Raw genomic sequence first — 10,451 nt, forward strand, 5'->3', positions numbered from 1 at the left:
CTGGTTAAGTAATGATATGCTCAGGAGTAGTAATGGAAAGATATCTTTAAGAACTTGTAGAACTAAAAAAGGAAGTGGGCAATTTACATATCAAGAAAAAGTGATAAAAATAGCTTTCACTAGTACCTACTAAATATTAAAATAAAAGAAAGTTCATTTTGAGATCATTTTTGCACTGTTTAACAAGAATTGCAAGGATGAGAAGGTATGGAAGGATTTTGGTTTGTGGCAATTGAGAGTAATTTTCACACTAAATCACACTATTAAGTAAGTAAGAATTTCATAACACCAAATGTCTCAAAAGTTTTAGTGTTTAATGTTTTAAGTGGCAATGACAATAATAATATAATAATAATAATAATAATTATTATTATTATTATTATTATTATATAGCCAAATAAAAGCTTTCAACTGCACTAAGAATTTTGGGATACTGTAAATGTCACACTGTTGTAGATTTTATTTTCACAAAGCTAAATTTTTGTTCTGTTTGACAATTATTAAAATACCTACTATGTGTCAAGTGGTTGGGATACAAAGACAAAAAAAAAGTCATCGATCTCAAGGAATTTAGTGCAGGAATGTTGTATGTACACAGCTAAGTAAATGCAAAGTATGTTAAGGAACGAGAGGGCACAAAAAACTGAAAGAATTAGTTGTGATTTCTCACAAGTACCAGCACCTTTGTGGATCCTTGAAGAAAAATTCATAATCAAAGAAGGAACTCATTACATTCATGAGCAACAATTCTTTGAAACTGGCAATGTAATGTCTACCTAATGGTAATCCAGTTTAGTTTAAACATAGAATAGAAAAAGAGGATTCATAAGAAGTATGTCTAGACAATTCTGTAATACTTAAAAGTGCTATCCATCTCCAGAGAGAGAACTAGTAGAGCCTGAACGCAAACCAAAGCTACTTTTTCTTTATTTTTCTTGGAGTTTTTTGTGTTTTTTTCACAGAATAACTTACATGGAAATGTGTTTTGCATGACTACATGTATATAATAACTTATGCCTAATTCCTTGCATTCCCAATAGGAGTGAAGTGAGCAGGGAAAGAGAAAAATTATAACTGAAAATTTGTGTTTTTTTTTTTTAATTTTAATAGCCTTTTATTTACAGGTTATATGTATGGGTAACTTTACAGCACTGATAATTGCCAAACCTCTTGTTCCAATTTTTCACCTCTTACCCCCCACCCCCTCCCCTAGATGGCAGGATGACCAATAGATGTTAAATACATTAAAATATAAATTAGATACACAATAAGTATACATGACCAAAACGTTATTTTGCTGTACAAAAAGAATCAGACTCTGAAATATTGTACAATTAGCTTGTGAAGGAAATCAAAAATGCAGGTGGGCATAAATATAGGGATTGGGAATTCAATGTAATGGTTTTTAGTCATCTCCCAGAGTTCTTTCTCTGGGCATAGCTGGTTCAGTTCATTACTGCTCCATTGGAAATGATTTGGTTGATCTCCTTGCTGAGGATGGCCAGGTCCATCAGAATTGGTCATCATATAGTATTGTTGTTGAAGTATATAATGATCTCTTGGCCCTGGTCATTTCACTCAGCATGAGTTCGTGTAAGTCTCTTCAGGCCTTTCTGAAATCATCCTGTTGGTCATTTCTTACAGAACAATAATATTCATATACCACAATTTATTCAGCCATTCTCCAGTTAATGGGCATCCACTCAGTTTCCATTTTCTGGCCACAACAAAGAGGGCTGCCACAAACATTTGTGCCCATACAAGTCCCTTTCCCTTCTTTATGATCTCTTTGGGATATAAGGCCAGTAGTAACACTGCTGGATCAAAATGTATGCCCAGTTTGATAGTTTTTTGAGCATAGTTCCAAATCGCTCTCCAGAATGATTGGATGTATTCACAATTCCACCAACAATGTATCAGTGTCCCTGTTTTCCCACATCCCCTCCAACATTGTGCATTATCTTTCCCTGTCATTCTAGCCAATTTGACAGGTGTGTAGTGGTATCTCAGAGTTGTCTCATTTTGCATTTCTCTGATTAATAATGACTTGGAGCATCTTTTCATATGGCTAGAAATAGTTTCAATTTCTTCATATGAGAATTGTCTGTTCATATCCTTTGACCATTTATCAATTGGAGAATGGCTTGATTTCTTATAAATTAGAGTCAGTTCTCTATATATTTTGGAAATAAGTCCTTTATCAGAACCTTTGACTGTAAAAATATTTTTCCCAGTTTATTGCTTCCCTTCTAATCTTGTCTGCATTAGTTTTGTATAAATGAAAATTTGAAAAAAAAAAAAGTTGAAATTGTTTATTCATGTAATTAGAAAAATAAAATATTAAAAAAGATTTTTAAAATAAAATACTATTGGCTCGGGGGAGATGTCTGAAAGGTAGTTTGGAGGCATATAATAATGAACTAGGTAAAGAAATGTGTATTTTGTCCTAGAAGCAAAAGAATCACCAAAGATTTTCAGTCAAGATAGTAATAACCATGGTTAGATTTTGGGCAACTTTGTGAGGAGTGGACAGAAAAAGACAAAGACATGAAACATAAAATAGGAGGCTATTACACTAAATCAGGAGAATGATGATTAGGCTCTGAAATAGAATGCGGCCAAGTGAGGTGAAAAGACAGGAACAGATTCCAGAGACATTATAGAGATATAAAAGACAACTGATTAGATTGGGGGCAGGAACCAAACAGTAAGCCAGGCAAAGGAAAACTGCTGATGCATGTGTGGTAACAAACCAGTCTAAGAAGAAGATAAGGAAATGTACTAAGAACCTATTCACCAGACTACAATCACTGTTGCACTAACCCTCCCCCAACTCACAAATATCTAATTATCTAGTTAATGCTCTGAGAGATATGATAAGAAGTCCTATGATAAGAAGGCTCCTTAATGGAGAGAGAAAGAACAGCATCTGACTCAAACAAAAGAGGATCTGGGGTGGAGCTGCCAGAAGTTTGGGGTATCTGAGTTAGAAAGTAAGTGAAGTCCACCAAAATATGGAGATTGGTGGTCCTTTATAGTCTAAACTGGAATTACATACCATATCTGCTTGGTGATCTTCCTTCTTATGGACAAGATTGGGGAGAGCCAGCTGTAGAATCTCTGTTGTGTTAATTGTGCCCATAGTTAAGTGTTGAAGACCTCTGAACCCAGGAGCACACAGTTCTTTTTTTTCTCTAATGAAAGCAGTCTTTACCTTCATACCAGTGTTGGAAAGCAAAGCAAAGTAACTTTCCTTCTTGGTCTTGGAGAAAGAGAGCAGAGCCTCTTCCTGATCTGGTTAAATTTCAAGGATTTATCTTCACATGTTCAAAAATTAATGTGGATTTTATTTTGATTGTCTAAAATATAGTCAAACTGTGTACCAACATGTGCTCAATCATGTGTTGCAAACAATAAAGGAAGAATGTGCATCCCCTAGTTCATTCCTTCAGGGAGCTTACATTCTAGATTGGAAGAGAATATTTATATACGTGAAGGAAAATAAAATTTATGAACATAAAGCTTTTAGTGACATCAGAATGAGTCATTTTACTCTGAATTCAGGTAAAAGAATCCCATTTTTATTGGCCTATAGTTAAAATATCTGATTGGCTGGCTTTTTTTATTTTTTAACTGATTGTTATGAAACTTATAACAGAACATAATAGTTTTAGCAAACTATTTGGACAGTTTGAGATTGAAGAATTTTTACATCACAGATCATCCTTTTATCCTATGTCATTCATAGAATCTCATCCCAGCAGTAGGTGTTGATGATTCTAAGACCTTAATACTTTGTTGGGAGTACTGTACTGAGGTTAATCTATGTATATTTGGTCTACAAGAAGTAGAATCATAGAGTCCATGAGATTTAGATCAAGAAGAGACCTTAGACAAGATCTAGTCCCAAACCCACAGTTTGCAATAATGAAAAGGGAAAGTAACTTAGTTAGTAATGGAGCCAGAGCTAAAACACAGAATTTCTGACTTGAAGTCAGTATGTTTTACCTCTATTCTAGACTACGCTGCCATCTCCTCACAGTTGGCAAATATTAGAACTATTTACCAATATTCTTAAAACTCACTGCCTCTTATTTTTAATCATATGAGTTCAGTTGAAACTGGTTTTATTTGATTTAGAAGTTAAATGTAGCAAAGCTCAGATATGTATTTTAAATATTCTATATTGAACTTTCCAAATGAACAGCCTTAGGATTTTGAATATTTCTTGTATTTAGATAACATATATTTAAGTGGAGGCACTTCTAATTTTCATATATAAATTCTAAAATCAACCTAAACATGAAAATTTTGGCATAACATTGGTGATACAATGTTTCCTCCAGGGAACTTGGTTTATTACCAAACATAATGATTATATTATGGATCTTTATTACTAATACGAAATATTACATATCTGTTGATCAAAATGATTTACTTGTTCACTCCCTTATTTTGCAACCAAGGTCACTAACAAGTTAAAACTGAAAGCTGTAGAGTTAATACAATTAAAATAGTCAATATGTTTTCCACTGAGGAGCTAAAGTTAATGAAAAAACCATTCAACAAGTATTTAAATTCTTGCATCAGTCAATAAGTATTGTGTACCAGGCACTTTGTGAGACACTGGGAATATAAAGACAAAAAACAAAATAATCCCTTCCCTCAAGAAGCTTATATTCTACTAGGAAAATTATAAGGGATTTAACCAGAGAAACAACATGATTTGTTTTTTAATCTATGATTTCATCCATGTAAGAAACCTTCAGTTTGCAAAATCCTTCCACCAATGAAGAATAGCAGCATATATACATATTATATATATGTATAATATATGAATTTTGTGTTCATGGAGGTTTATCTGTAGCACCAAAAGATTAAGTGAGCTGCCCAAGATCAAATAGCTAGTATATGTTGTGTGAGAGGCAGGACAGGAATCCTAGAAGCCAACCTGCTAATCCGCTAATCCTATGCCATAGTGTTTATATATAACATGTATACAGATAAAAAGTAATTTCAAAAGGAAGAGAACCCTGACAGTTGAATGAGATTAAACTAGATGTCGTATAAAAAGGGTCATTTGAGTTGAAAATTGATGAAAGCCAGGAATACGAAATAGAGGAGGTGAAGGGGGGTCTATATTCCAGGCTTGGGAAACAACCTGTGTAAAGGCACAGAGAGGTAGATGCTTGAGGGAAAAGAACAAGTTGATCAGTATGGCTAAAATACAAACTGTATGGGGAGGAGTGCTATGAAATGTCTATAAAAGTAAGCTGGAACCAGATTGCATGGGGCTTTTAATATTGTCTTACACCACAATAAACAGGAAGCCACTAAAGACTTTTAAGGGGAGGAGAGGTCAGATCTGTACAAGTTATTTTGGCAAGTATGTAGAGGCTGAAATAAAGAGAGAAGCAAAACTCCAGAAGCACTTAGGAAACGGTTGCAATCATTCAGAGTGAAAGGTGATCAGGATCCAAAGTAAAAGTGGTGGTTGTGAATGAAGAAAAAGATGATGGATATGAGAGATTGTCATTGAGGCAGAATGGATAAGACTTAAAAACTGATGGCATGTCGGGGAGGGAATTGCTAAATTGTGAATTTGGAAGGAAAATATCCAAAAACAGAAGTAATGAGTGATTAATTATTAGTTGTTTATGATTCAGGCCAATTCCAATAGATTTGTGTTGGAGAGAGCCTTCTGCATACAGAGAAAGGACTATGGAACTGAAGGTGGATTTTAACAGTATTTGCACCTTCTTTGTTGTTGTTTTGCTGTTGTTTGCTTGCTTTTCTTTTCTCATTTTTTTCCTTTTGATCTGATTTTTCTTGTGCACTATGATAAATGTAGAAATGTATATATAGAAAAATTGCACATGTTTAATATATATTGGATTACTTGCTGTCTGGAGGGGATGAGAGGAGGAAAAATTTGGTACTTAAGGTTTTGCAAAAGCGATTGTTGAAATCTATCTTTGTATATATTTTCAAAATAAAAAAAAAGCTATTAAAATTGTTGGTTGTTTTAAGTTTGGCATTTGTAAGTTGTTACATATATAATTGAATAATTTATATACCATTATAGTATTTAATCAAGCAATTCATCATTTGTATTTAACACTGACTCTTAGAGCAGCTAGATGGCATAATGGATAGGGTACTGGCACTGGAGTCAGAAGGACCTGAGTTAAATCTGGCCTCAAACACTTAATACTTCTATCTGTATGACTCTGAGCAAGTCACTTAATCCCAATTGCCTCAAAAAAAAAATTCTATTTTTTTCCAGATTGAAAGTAGATATGCCACTCAAGAGACCTATTTCATATAAGAGAAACTTTGGCTTGCTTTATTTCTGATCTAGGCAAGCATACCCCTCCTTGAATGATCTGGTGCCCTTCCACCACCACACTACCATCATATTGAAGTGGGATTTAATATACACAGATATACACACTCTTCAAATCAGAACTCCAAGCCCCAGTCTTTCCAGTAAAAGGGACTATAGCTATGCACCATCAATTCAATTTTTGTTATACATTTGGTGTTGTGGTTTCATTTCTATAATTGATATATATCTAAAAAGCTTAAATCTGTGAATTGTAAATTAAAGATAAAAGCAATTAACATGCTAAATCACTAATCTATGTCACAACAGGACATTAAAAAAAAAAACAGAGATATTTTGTTGTGTTTTTAAGTTCTCTGTCTTTTCTATTTCATTTTAATGTGTGTTTATTAGAAGTTTGCATAACCAGAAACTGGAAATTTGGGAACTTCCATTTTGCTTTAATATGTTTAAGTTGTTCTCCTGCCTTCACTAAAATGGCCCAGGATTACTTCTGACCTTGTAGCAAAAAAGTCTTGAGAAGTTTATTCTTTCTGGAATCTCTAAAATTCTCATTGTTGTGAAGACATAAGATATATATACATACACACATATGCTTTTTTTATTTACATTGTTTTCTCTCTCAGGTCTATTTATATAAGTATAATTGAAAAATTCTGTCTCAATTTTTTACTCTAAATTTCTCTATATAAATTGTTACTTTTTTATTATAGTGATAGCGTTCCTTTAAAATAGGGTATTCTTTACACTAGAAATGTCATACAATGCTGAGACTTTACTGTTTACAAAATGATTTTTGCTTATAAAATACATAAGGCAAAAACCTAGTAATCTTTTTATGATTAATTTAACTATTGCAGTTTTTAAAAATAGCTACAAGACCCCTCTTTTCCCCCATTACCTTACAGAAGAAACAACAAAATATACCTAGTTATTAAGCACTGAAGAACTCTTTAGAAGTGCCACATAGGTGAAGAAATATATTTGCCTATTTTGAACTCATTTTCTTTATAATATACACTTCACATAGAGACCAAGAATATATTTTGTATTCTCTTAAGTTGACAAGCTCAGGAATGCTACCAATAATTTAGGGAAGATACATTTTAATGCTTAAATGCGGCTAGTGTCAAGATATTCCCTTGGAGATGGCAAATTGGTATGTTTTATTAGTCAAAAGCAATGACCTTATGGCAAACTAAATAGGATAGTTTCTTTTTATAATGAAGTTTCTGGTTAGAACACATTTCTTTAAAATAAAATAAATCTGGAGGTTTAAGTGTGTTACTCACATTTATATCCTAGGCATAGAACTTGTTATATTAAATTTTCACCTTAGTTTCACATCAAGAAGATATGAAATATTCAAGGGCTCCTAATTTCTTTTTTATTATTGCCCACTGAAGTATTTCTACTAAAATTTAATTTCTTGACCATTTTAGGCAATTACCAAATATATCCTTTTAAAATGCATTTTATACCCAGTTTACTTAGGTGCCTTTAGAAGAGCAGTATTTTTATAAAGTAATGTAAAAGCAGCAGTTAAGTATATCAGGATTTCTTCTTCTCTAGAACTTGCAAACTGAACATAAAATCATAGAATTTAAAATCAGAAGATAACTTAGAGTTTATATTGTCCAGTTCCTTCTTTTAAATGAATACATAAGGAAATTGAAGCCCAAGTTAAATTATTGTCCAAGGTGAAAAGGTATTTTAATTCAAACATTTTATTAAACTTCTGTTTTATATATGGCATTCAGAGACCTCAAGAGATAGAAAAACAAAACTAGTCCATGGTTCAAGGAGTTTCTGTTCTATAGTGATAATTGGGGGAGAGCAGTTAGAAACAAGGAAGTAGACTATATATGTGTATGTGTGTATTATAACACACATAAAATACATACATATACACAATAGAACAAAGGACAGTAAGGAATTTTTTTTAAAAAGAGAATACATTTTTGGGGAAATCAGAGAAAGTTTCACATGAGACAGGGAACACTTGAGCTGAACGGCTGAGTATATTCTGAAAGACCTAGGGGACAGAAGATACATGAAAATGCTTAGAAACAACATTTCTAGGTAAATGTACAACTAAGCAGTTCCATTTGGCTACTAAGTAAAGGCAGGTAAGGGCAAGATTTTGTTTTCTTTTTAATTAAACTGTAAAGATAGATGGTAACGAGAGACAACAGGGAGCCGTTGAAGATTTCTGAATAGGGGAGTAAAATATTAGCCTTAGGAAGATTAATTTGGCAGCTTTATGAAAACCAGTTGGGAAGCTATTATAATATTAGGGGAGTGGTGATGAACTCCTAAATGAGGATGATTGCTGTCTTGCTTCCCTGTTACTACTAGATGATAGTGATTGCCCCACAGAAAAAATACAATCTCCCCAGTTTGTCTTTTAAATTCTTCCCAATCTGCCTTTTTATGTACTCCATTGTCCAGCCATATTGGTCTACCTTCTCCTCCTTGATCTCTGTATTCTATCTCCCTTTTCTTCCCTTGCCCAGATTATCCTTTTCATACCTCTAATGTATTGCTTCCTCATCTACAACTAGGTCAGTCCATATGCCACCTTTTATGACAGTGGTGGTTTTTAAAATATGATTCATTAACTTTTTAAAAATTCATTATTTCAATGTAATTAGTTTCTGTTGATATCCTATTATTTTATTTGATGCTTTTAAAAACATTATTCTGAGGAGTCCATAGGCTTTATCATTCAGCCTAAGGGATATATTCTGTGAGAAACCCCTATTCTACAAGTCCTTTTCAAACCCTTGGTTGTTAATCTTCTTTTACTCCCTCTTCAGGTTATGAGGTATATACTATTTGCTTTTATGCTCTAGTACCTCAGAATGTAACCTTTTTGGAGACAAGAGCCAATTGAATGACTGAAGAAGCATTTATTAAACTCTTTTCTATGTGCTAAAGCATAGTTCTATATAGACATTAGAGGTATAAATAAGAAAAACTGAGGCAACCCCTGCTTTCAAAGCTCACACTATATTTGGAGGAGACAACACATAAAAATAAGTTGAGCGGCACAATGGATAAAAAGGCTGGAAGTCCTAAAACTACAATGGTAGGGTTCATGGCAAGGCCCAAGGATACTGAAGTACATTTTGTCTTTGAGTTTATAGCATCCATAAGGGAATCATTTTGGACTAATAGGGCCAAAGTCCATTCTGAGGGTCATCACCTCAAAGAGGAACATTGATTTCCTTCTAGAAAAGGTGTTTGATGTACAATGTGGATTTTAGGTTTAATGTTTCTTCACCATAGAAAATGTCCAAAATGCAAATAGCTCAACAGTAGAATTACACAGAAAAATACAAAACAGTAATCCATCACATTCATTATATTCTCCCATGAGGTAAAAAAGAATTTTGTGGGACTATGAAAAAAAAAAATTCACTTTTATCATGTTATCTTCAGATCTTTACTCTCAGAGCAAAGTCCAGCTCTCTTGGCCAACCAGGCTTTTTATAAGATTTTCCTGGAAATGGTACATTTTTATTTTATAAGAACCAGTGCCATGGTAAAAATCACTCTCATTGGCCAGCCAAGCATCCAATTCAAAATCTCTTGAATTAGTGAATTAATATCTACCAACCCATCTTGCCAAATCATTGTTCATTGATCTATGCCCAAGGAGTGAATCAAAAAAAGCAGAAGAAGAAAGTGTCCATTATTGATAAGTTTTCTAAGTGAGAATTTGCACCTTGGAAGTAGGCAAACACTACTTGCTACATTTGTAGGCATTAGCAAATAACTTCAGTTTTCTCACCTGTAAAATGGAATAATTGAAAAAAAGAACATGGAAATGAAGCATTTTGTATATTAAAATGCAAACATTAGATATTTTGTCACTTCTCTTATTCATTTTTTTTTTTGGGCTGAGGCAATTGGGGTAAGTGACTTGCTCAGGATCACACAGCTAGGAAGTGTTAAGTGTCTGAGGCCAAATTTAAACTCAGGTCCTTCTGACTTCAGGGCTACTGCTTTATCCACTGCACCCTCTAGCTGCCCTTCTTACTCATTTCTTTGTCCTCCTCTACCCTACTCCTTTTTTTGTCTTTATATCTTTTCTCCACTG

The sequence above is a fragment of the Sarcophilus harrisii genome, chromosome 2 (assembly GCF_902635505.1).
Source record: "Sarcophilus harrisii chromosome 2, mSarHar1.11, whole genome shotgun sequence".
NCBI lineage: Eukaryota > Metazoa > Chordata > Mammalia > Dasyuromorphia > Dasyuridae > Sarcophilus > Sarcophilus harrisii.